This window comes from Crotalus tigris, unplaced genomic scaffold (assembly GCF_016545835.1).
Source record: "Crotalus tigris isolate CLP2741 ecotype Arizona unplaced genomic scaffold, ASM1654583v1 scf7180000017833.3397121, whole genome shotgun sequence".
NCBI lineage: Eukaryota > Metazoa > Chordata > Lepidosauria > Squamata > Viperidae > Crotalus > Crotalus tigris.
Window position 1 is genome coordinate 1869734 of NW_024096661.1, and position 10924 is coordinate 1880657.

The 10924-nt window shown below is 38.2% G+C and overlaps 1 long non-coding RNA gene across 1 annotated transcript; it reads right to left on the reverse strand.

Annotated features, from left to right (window-relative positions):
* Positions 1-5884: 5884 nt before the first annotated feature.
* On the reverse strand, positions 5885-10776 carry LOC120307887. The gene is made up of 4 exons (XR_005556685.1): positions 9850-10776; positions 8840-9201; positions 8680-8753; positions 5885-8448 (listed from the first exon to the last, which is right to left on the reverse strand). It is a non-coding gene; the product is annotated as an uncharacterized LOC120307887 (long non-coding RNA).
* Between the last annotated feature and the right edge of the window lie 148 nt (positions 10777-10924).

Consider the following 10924-nt stretch of genomic DNA (forward strand, 5'->3'; position numbering starts at 1 on the left):
TGTTATCTTCATTTTAGATATCAAAAGGGTGTTGCGGCTCCCAGTGTTTTGTTTTTGGTGGGAAACGGGTTCAAGTGGCTCTTTGAGTGTTTTGGGTTGCCTACCCCTGTGCTAGACTGTGACTTGCCATCTATTTCCCACCAGATTCTCACCACCAGTCACCATATTATTTTTTGCCCAAGTGCCACCCAACTAATCAACATCAAGTCCTTATCAACTCTGATTCTTATTCTGTAAGAAAGAGCCCCATCCAATATTAAAAGGACAAACATATCTAACAGCTAGATAATCTGGGTCTCTGCATTGCTTCTGCTTCAGAATTCAGCAATCAATAGTCCAGTCAGCCAGCCAGCTCAGATACAGGGTGCTAGATATGATGCTTCAACAAATTTTTATTGTAAGACTATGTCCTATATTATATGAAAGCAGGTAATGTTCCTGCATTTTTAACAGATACGGAGAAGAGAGGAAGAGATACAATGGCATTTTTGAGAAACTACTGTTAACTACTGTATGATCGCTCCACCTTCTACATGATGGTCAAACCCTTTTCTCTGTCACTGCAACCATCTATATGCTGAAGCTATTCATTATGATGGGAAAATGTAGTATTGTAACCTCTGGTCTGATATGCAGCGGCAAGAAATCACATAAGGTGGCAGTAAAAGACTGTAAAACATGTAACCTTTTATACATTGGAATGATTCACTCTGCAACAACAATTACATAACAGGCAATTAACTAGAAGTGTTTAGCTAGTCTTGTTGTTTTTCAGAAGTTAAAAACTCTCCTTGGCCATTGTAATGGAAAAGAAGCAGAATGGTTGTTTTATAAAATATCCTTTCTTATGCCTTTATCTCTTGAGGGTTATGCAACAGTCATAAATGTGCTCATTTATAGCATCACACAGTCCTTCCAACAACCTGTCCTTGGAAGAGATCAATTGACCCAGTGATGGCTAGATGACTACATAAATTGCTACTTTAGAAATGATTGCAGAATGTGGGATGAATACACTTTTATTTTAATCATGATGCCCAAATCTAGTGCAGCATATGCTAAATTCAGTGAGAATTCTGAATATACATTGATAGGAATATAGAGTAAGAATCAACCAGACCTTTAAACTGAGAAATAATTTCTGCTGCAAATTCTACAAGAGACTGTTAGTCAAAACTTTAAAAAAAACAAGTTAATGAAAATGGTGAAGAACATTCATAGATGACTTTAAGCAACACATAGGAAGACACTGATGAACTTGCCCAAAACCGAAAATACAAAAATCCCTCACTGCCCGATATATTATATAGCATGGGAGAATTTAACACTAATAATGAGAATGGATGGTATCTTTTCTTTAGTGCTGGATTTTTTGATTTGCTGAAGCTTTCAGTGGAAATAGTGTTTTATGAAACTTTGTCCTGTAATTCTCTCAAATATTTTTCCAACAATACATATATACATACACCCTATCTTCTGGAGCATATTTTGGTGAGTGCTTGGAATCGCAACAAGAGGAAATTAACAATGTTTAACATATGTGAAACTGTGTAAACTGTCTAAATAATATTGAACTCAATTTTTTTTCTTTGAAAAAAAGAAAAAAGTAAAGTGCCTCAGGCTGCCTAGCTAGATAGCCTCACTGGCAAAGGAAAAAGTCATGACATTCCTAATTAACAAAGTCCACTATGGCAACAATGCAAGTCAAATAATTCTATGTAAAGAAACACCCAAAAATTGAAAGGAGGGCAGTACAATAGAATACTTCAGAGCTGCTCATGTTGCCCATTTCTTTCCATATGGAAGTATTCTTTTAAGTATTGATAAAACAGAAGAGGCAAATTTACTTAAAAGGTTACTCTATATGAGGATTTTTTTTCTTTTCTACTCTTGGATTTTTTTCACAGGTCATGCTGAATTGTAATACTAGTGAGTGGTGTTGTCTCCACAAAATATCTGATTGGCAGCATTACATTAACTGGGATAGTAGTTGAAATAACTTTATTTGGCTTTCTATCTGGGCAGCTAGTTGGGAGTTCTTTAGGAGTCTTTTGCTCCCTCTCCTATTCTTTTCAGAAATATCTAAAACCTAATGTTCTCAGAAACCTGATTTGTTACATTTTCTGAGATTTTTAAGCCAAGTCTGTACTGATTTCTGGTGATTGTGCAACTAGTCCCTGCAGTTTGTTGGCAAGATTTTTGGATTTCTTGTATTTTGCTCTTGCCTGCTTCCTAGGGCTGAGTATGACTGGCCCAAGACCACTGGGCTGGCTAAGTTGGGACTAAAATCATAGTCTTCTGTTTTGTAGCCTGATGCCTTAACCATTGCATCAAACTCACATTCTTGCTCCAAGGTTGCTTATATTTACAGCTATATTCATTTAAGCTTTTGATCTTTAAATTCTTCTTACCTCATTTTTCTAAGTATACCTTTGTTTTTATTTTGTGCAGAATTAGAGATAGGAGAGTTAGGACTCCAGGGCTATAGCAACTCTGAGAACACATATTTTGAGTTCCATAAAAAAAACCTTTTCTTTTCATCAGTTCAAAAGATAATTTATTACTTCCTGCCTGTTTTTGGCCATTTGAAGCAACTGACAGAATTGATAGAAATGAAGGTAATCAAAGCAAACATGGGTTTGTCAAAAAAAGATCATGCCAGACAAATCTTACTGCATTCTTTGACCAGCTGACAAAATTAGTGGACCAGAGAAATGCTGTGGATATAATTTACTTGGACTTCAGTAAGGCATTTGATAAAGTAGACCACAACCTATTACTTGATAAGATAGAAAAATGTGAATTACACAGCATCACCATCAGATGGATTAGTAGCTGGCTGATTGTATTCAGCTTGTGGTCCTCAATGGGAACTGCATCTACATGGAGGGAAGTGTGTAGTGGGGTGCCCCAAGGCTCTGTTCTGGGCCCAGTACTCTTCAACATTTTCATCAATGATTTGGATAAGGGGATAGATGGGGAACTCATCAAATTTGCAGACAACACTAAGCTGGCAGGAATAGCGAACACTCCAGAAGATAGGCTTAAAGTATAGAAGGATCTTGACAGACTTAAACATTTGGCGCTATCTAATAAAATGAAATTCAGTGGTGAAAAAAGTAAGGTTCTACATTTAGGCAAGAAAAACCAAATGCACAGGTATGGTATAGATCAGGGGTAGGCAACCCAAAACACTCAAAGAGCCACTCGAACCCGTTTCCCACCAAAAAACAAAACACTAGGAGCCGCAAAACCCTTTTGATATCTAAAATGAAGATAACACTGCATATATCCTTTTTTATCTTTATTATAGGTGTGTGTGTGTGTGTGTGTGAGAGAGAGAGATTGTGTGTGTGTGTGTGTGTGTGTGTATACACACACAAACACACACACACATTAAAAATAAAAGTAAAAATATGACTCTTGGGAATATCCATACTATTAAAACAATGATCACCAAGAGAATGCTTTAAGAGAATAAAATTACATACACACACAGGTAAAAAAAGGATATATGCAGTATTATCTTCATTTTAGATGTCAAAAGAGTCTCTCTCTCTCTGTCTCTCTCCCTCCCTCCCTCTCTGCCCTTGGTCTGCCACTCCTCTTCCCCCACTCTTTCTTTCTCTCTTTCCTCTCTCTCTCTCCCCCTCCCCCCCTCTCTCTCTTTCTCCCCCCCCTCCTATCTGCTGCTCACCTGGCAAGCTTCAAGTTGTTCTCCAACAATCTCAGGGGTAGGCAACCTCATCTCTTTTATGACTCATGGACTTCAACTCCCAGAATTCCTGAGTCAGCCTAGCTGGGCTGGCTAGCTCTCTCCTGCCCTTCCTGCTTCCTGCTTCCTGCAGAGACGCAGCAAAGGGAGGAGCTCCGCCCAGTAAGCTTTTCAGCTCCTCGGAGAACACTGTGAGTGCACTCTCTTTTTACACACGCACACACACACACACACACACAACACACACACAAAACACACACAGAGAGAGAGAGAGAGAGAGAGAGAGAAGCAGGGAAGCGCAATTGCCTCTCTCTGTCTCTGTCTCTCTCTGCAAAGGCAGAGGAGGCTGGGAGCCACAGGGGAAGGCTCAAAGAGTCGCATGCGGCTCCGGAGCCGCAGGTTGCCGACCTGTGGTATAGATGGTACCTTGCTCAATAGTAGCAACTGTGAGAAGGATCTTGGAGTCTGAGTGGACAATCACAGCCAGCAGTGTGCTGTAGCTACCAAAAAAGCCAACACAGTGCTGGGCTGCATTAACAGAGGGATAGAATCAAGATCATGGGAAGTGTTAATACCACTTGGTAAGGCCACACTTGGAATTCTGCATCCAGTTTTGGTCACCACGATGTAAAAAAGATGTTGAGACTCTAGAAAGAGTACAGAGAAGAGCAACACAGATGATTAGGGGACTGGAGGCTAAAGTATATAAGGAACGGCTGCTGGAATTGGGAATGTCTAGTTTAATGAAGAGAAGGATGAGGGGTAACATGACAGCAATGTTCCAATATCACAGGGGCTTCCACAAAGAAGAGGGAGTCAAGCTATTCTCCAAAGCACCTGAAGGAAGGACAAGAAGCAACGGATGGAAACAAACCAAAGAGAAACAACTTAGAACTAAGGAGAAATTTCCTGACAGAACAATTAATCAGTGGAACAACCTGCCTCCAGAAGCTGTGAATGTTCCAACACTGGAAGTTTTTAAGAACAGATTGGACAGCCATTTGTCTGAAATGGTATAGGGTTTCCTGCCTGAGCAGGGGGTTGGACTAGATGACCCCCAAGCTCTCTTCCAACTTTATTATTATTATTAAAAGTCAGCTTTGTACTAGTGTGTGAAGGATTGGGAGTAAAAATAGAATAAAGTTCCATGTTCTGGGTGTGTTTTTCTTCTGCTGCTGCTGCTTTCTTGGAAGTAAAGTTTTTTTCCTTTTCAGTTCTATGGCTTGGCAAAGCTTGTGAGTGGTTTGTTTTTCCACCAATGGGAACATTTGCCTCATTTACTTCCTGGATTCAGGGCAAATGTTCTTTCTCACACTCTCCCCTCCCAGATCATCCATGTCCTGTTCCTGTATGTGTCTACTTATTTTCACTCCATTACCATTATTGGGGGAAAATATTGCAAAACTCATTGCAAAAATGCCAACGTGCCCTATTTTTATCTTAACAATTTAAAAAAAAATGTTTTTGAAGCCAGGATAGTGAGAGCCAATCTGATCTAGTGATTAAGGTGCCATCATTATTATTTCATGTTTGTCCGATAAACATGGCATCTCATCTTTGTCTATGTTATATTTAGTTAAAAGTTTTTGAATAGGCATACCTGGGAAATTCTGGGAATATTCTTAGAATCTGCTCTCTACACATCAGTTTGTGTCTCATCTCAAACATGGAAGAGTTCACTGCAGTAGCAGCAATGCAGATATGCAAGAAAAAAGTAAGATAACCATGGAACACTCAAACATGAACTTTAATCTAGCAGCATTTCCAGACATTTCCCCTTTTAATTCAGTAGATCTCATCTTGGACTTTAAATAAGAATTTAATTTCTTTTAATTCAACTGTGCTCTTATGCAAACTTTGATTTTTAAAACTTTCTGAAAGTATGGTTTCATCCACTTATAATATCTCTCAGTATAATGGATTTTTCCCCAAAGAGGAAAGGAAAATTCCTCCTGTGCTCGTGCAAATCTGATCATATGCTGCTGAAGATTGCTCATGCTGAAATCAGTGACTATTTTAAAATTGCAAAGAAATATTAGGGATTCATACTATTTAGACTACTTGTTTTAATGCAACAAATATTATACACTTGGCATATAAAAACCACAATGCCAAGATTTCTGTAAGTCTTATTATCCAAGAACAGTTTCTCAAAAAAAAGGCAATTTATTTGTTTATTTATTTGTTTATTTTCAGTATTATTGTTTTATCAACTTAACATTCAAACAGATTTATTAAAGCAGCATTCCCCAACCTTTTTGGCTTTGTGGACCAGCAACAGTGGCGGCAGCAGGGGGGGATGGTTTCGCCCACCCACCCACCCTTTACAAAAATGGAGCTTTGCATGCTTGCCTGCTACTTGACTGGCCCGGTTCCAGCCGGGCCTCAGCCTAGTAGCAGGCCGTAGACCAGGGGTTGGGACCCCTGTATTAAAGGATGAAGTTTGTTTACAGTGTTCAGAATCACAAAAATTGACCATATTCAGAATGAAACAAAAATATATCAAAATACATTGTTTCCAGTACCATTTGTGAGTGGAATTGTTCCTTATTTTGTTCATTTCAATAAAATGGTATCTTCGAGCTTCTGATACCTATATATTGTTAAACAATACAGTCAGTTGCATTCAAAACTGATTTGATATGTACTACCAAATTTTGTATGATAACTTTTTTACAGAATAAAAATATGTAAAATGTTATTTTAATAAGGTCCAAATAGCTTCCTGCTATTTATTCATCCAAATAGTTTCCTGCTATTTTGAATATATCAAAATACATTCTGTTTCCATATATGGCTTCTCCTCCTTACAAAAGATACTTCATCTTAACCTGTAGCCTCAAACAAAATATGTTAGTCCCTACTTGTTCATTAAACATATTTCTGTGCCACTCCAAAAAAACAACTATCAACAGCTTCCATAGAAAAAAAAATACAATATGAAACATACCCAGTACAGAAAGCAAAAACACAAGGTACAATATACAAATAAAAGAAAAAAAATGGGAGAAGAATAAGCAATTTGGTACTAGCAGAAATTTTGGGCAACAACTGACGTCACTTTATCAGTGACCTCCTTGCTGGGGCATATTAAGTCCAAAATATCTGGATAGAGGGCTGTTGTGCACTCTTTTTTGCTGCATAGCTTTTGAAAATTTTCTAAGCTCCTACATCTAAATTCCCCAGAGAAAATTTACCCAAGCAAAAGAAAGCCAATGGACAAAAATAAACAGCATCTTTCTATGACTGTATAGGCTTATCTCACTGAGCTTCTTTTGCTATTACCTTCTTTATCAAATTTCTTAACCACCCATCTCCTTCATAGAAATAGTAATAGCCAGGCCCATAATTTCCCAAAAGCATCACAATAGCAAAAACAATGAATTACTTCTTTTGTTTTTGAACAGCACCTAGTGGTATTACTTGCTGCATACCACCCCAAAGTAATGTCTTGAAAATATTATTTGCTTTTTTATACAATCAAATTTCTTCCCTGGATTGTTTTTAGTAGAGTCTGAAAAGTATTAAATATTTTAAAACAGTATTATACGGATATTTCATTGTTTTAATGCTTTGTCACATTAAAATAATATTTTACTAACTGTAAAACTGTATTAACCTATCTTTACCACTGTTTATTTTGCAATAGAATAATACAAAAGAACTGGATTTGTATAAGAACTATAATCTATTTTTGATGTATTCAAAGATAACTTGCTGCTAAAGATTAAAATTCTAGTCACAGAAGGATGAAGAGATAACATCCCCAATTGTAACTTCCTAAAGTAGAAAGAAAGTCAGAAATTTAAGCATGTCTATTTCTCTCCCAAAAACAGAAGGACAAATCTTAACAGGAAAATCACCACTCATTTCTGTTTCACTAACAGGTTGGATCTGGGAGCAAAACTCTTCTAAACCAGAATCATTCATAGTTTGATTTGATTCTGGCTATCTTCTATTTGGACAATGGATCATGCTTAATCTGTTGGAATTTGCTGGAAAAGTGGATGAAACACAATCAAGATTAAGGTTTAACGTGTTATAAAATCTTGCTTACAGAGGTTGTTCTAACAGTAATCTCTTAATTCAAACAATTGGATCATGCTTAATTTGTTGGAATTTGCTGGAAAAGGAACACAATCAAGATTAATGTTTAACACATTATAAAATCTTGCTTACAGAGGTTGTTCTAATAGTAATCTCTTAATTCAAACCATTAAAAACTAAGTACCATGGAACTGAAAAAATAAAGTCAATTAAATATCTTCTGTTTTAGTTCATTTGGGTAGTATAGCGAAAGTAAAAGACTAGAAACTGGTGAGATGGTGCCTCTTTAGATATGTTAACTTCTCATTATTCCTTGCCTCATGGACACTGATAACCTGGTACTGAAGGGATACTAGATTGGGGAAAAATCTTTAATGATTTTCAAGAATACAAGGTATATTAAGCTGAAGAATTGCAATGTCAACCAAGTTTGTGGATACATGAAACATTCATGTAAGTCTTTTTTTCAACAATGATGGAGTAATTTCTTACTATCATTGAGATATTTACAGCTTAATCAATTTACAGCTTTTATCAATCTTTTCCTCATATTTAGTTATCAGTGCATATTTTATGTTCAGTTTTTGATTCACTCTGCAGTTCATTGTTCTTTTATTTTCTTCTGACATCTGGGTCAGTGCTTATGGATTCTTATGGTTCATAACTTTTGCTAACTTATTCACAACCTGGGAAAGAGAATGCAAGAAAGAAAAGTTGCTATAAACAAGTACTGATGATGTTACTTAGCTGGAAAATGAAACATCTGCAAGAAAACAGCTAAGGTTAGAGAGAGCAAAAGACCCCACAGTGCAGTTTCTCTCTCTGATTAAAACTTAATATATTTCCTTCTCCACATGTATAACATTGCAGTGATAACGGTGGTCACTTTCTCATCACCTCATTTATATACACATTACCTATGCTTTCACTGATCTTTCATACCCCAGCTGTTTCTCATTCCCATTTTCTTCTTCTGTCAGATGGGTATGTCCTGTCAATAAATAACACAATAATTAGTACTTCTGAACTTAAATTTAACTTGAAATCAATCACTTTTATTTTTAAGGTAATACTCACTTTGAAATTGCTAGCGTTTCAAAAGACGGTATCAGGTTTCAAACAAATTCTTGAGACTTCAACATTTGGCTCTTTCTAACAAAATGCACTTCAATGAGGAGAAATATTGGATTTTGACTTTAGGTAAGAATAATCAGATACACAAGTACAAGACCGGTGGTATGTGGCTTGGCCCCAGTCTTTGTTAGAAGAATATGATCCATTGTCCAATGCAGTTGCCAAAAGATCAAATGCAATCTTGGGCTGTATCAAAAGTTGTATAGTGTTCTGATTATGTTCCACTCTATGTTGCATTGGTCAGGCCACACCACAAATGTTATGTCCAATTCTGGTCGGCACCATACAAGAAGGATGCTGAAGACCTGGAAAGAGAAGAGAGACCAAAAATGAAGAGGGACCTGGAAGATAACTCCTAAGCAGAATGTTTAAAAGAACTGGGCATGTTTAGCCTAAAAACTCTCCTATGTGGAGACAGACTTACAATACTTTAAGGGCTGTCACAGGAAAAGAGGGCATGCATTTATTATGCCTATCACCTAAGGGCAGAACAAGAACCAATCTTTACAGAATGAAATCCAAACTTTTATGGAGGAATTTCCTTAATGTGAGGAATTTTAAATAGTGTAGAACCTGCCTCCTGAAGTGGTGGAAGCTCTATCAGTGGAAGTTTCAACGAAGGTCAGATTGCCATTTGTTGGGAATGGTCTGAGGATCCCTGCTCTGGCAAGGGATTGGACTAAAAGATTTCCAAGGGTCCTTCCAATTCTGTGATTGTGAATTGCTTGGTCTGATAGAACATTATATGAAGGTAAACAAAATGAAGTTAGTTATAAGCAGCGGCGCTGTTGGCCAGCACAAAATTAGGTGGGCATCAAGCATAGCTGGTTTTTAACGATGGCAATACCAAAATACCCAGAAACACTAGATTTTTCGTTTCAGTCTTTCTAGGACGCAAGTTCTCTGAGGGAGTGATAGGATTAAAGCTATGAAAAACTGGACGAGATCCGCACCTACACCAGAAGAACCTGTCCCTCGGCTCAAACCGCAACTCTGTCCAGGACTAGCAAAGGGTAGAAAGCTAATTGCGGCTGCGCAGGGATACCTCCCCCACCGAGATTCCGCTGCGCTATCGGCCTGTCTGCGCAATGCAGTCTAATCTGCGTCCACATTGCTCCGCCGGCCTCTCCCTTCCTGCTTCTCAAGTAAACCGCGACTTTTGCCCTATCAGGTCTGGCGTTGAACTCCGCGTTGCCAAGACTTCCCCCTCCCCCAGCCTGCCATTCTTCGGCGGCTCATCCGCCCCGTGCCAAAGTCTAACGAGTGTAAGGGGAGGACACCATCTCAGCGAGCACGCGAACCGAAGATAGCGGCGGCAAAAGCATTCGACCACAGGTGGAAAGAAGGGAACCGTTAATACACGTTAACGGTTAACGCCCGCTAGCGACAAGCGAGACGTCATGAGCCCTCCCTCCCCCAAGGGGTGATGGAACTTGTAGTTCTGCCGGGAAAAATCACATGAAAGCCCTGGCCCCGTCCCCAACTGAAGAAGGGCGGTGGGTTGTGTTCTCCTGCGGAGTCTTACCAGCAATTCGCGTGTTGTAAAGCTGCATTAAACATGATATAATGGGTCCTTATGTGACCCCAACAGATGGTATTCTTGTAAACCAATTGAAAGTTATGGAATTTTACACACCCGTGGTACAAAAATACAGATGCTTGTCCGATGGAATGTGCGGCATGAAAACATCCGCAATATTTGTCAGATGGATCTGATCTATTTCAAGGAAAACATTTATATAAATATTTTCGTTACTTGTTCTTAAGTTACTTTATAAAATTAGGAGTAGCTTAACTTTCTAAGAATACAAAAGGTAAAACGGATCAAGCTGTGGCTCAGAAATGTGTTTTTAAATTATGCCTTGCATCTGAAGAATACATAGACAACGTTGACAACTTCAAGTCTAGTTGTGAAAATGCATCCGTGTGCGGTAGATAGATTAAAAGAAATAACATTGCAATCCATCGCTTTTAGAAACTTAAATCATGTTTTCTTTTACATTGTTTACAGTTTCGTACTTCAGCGCC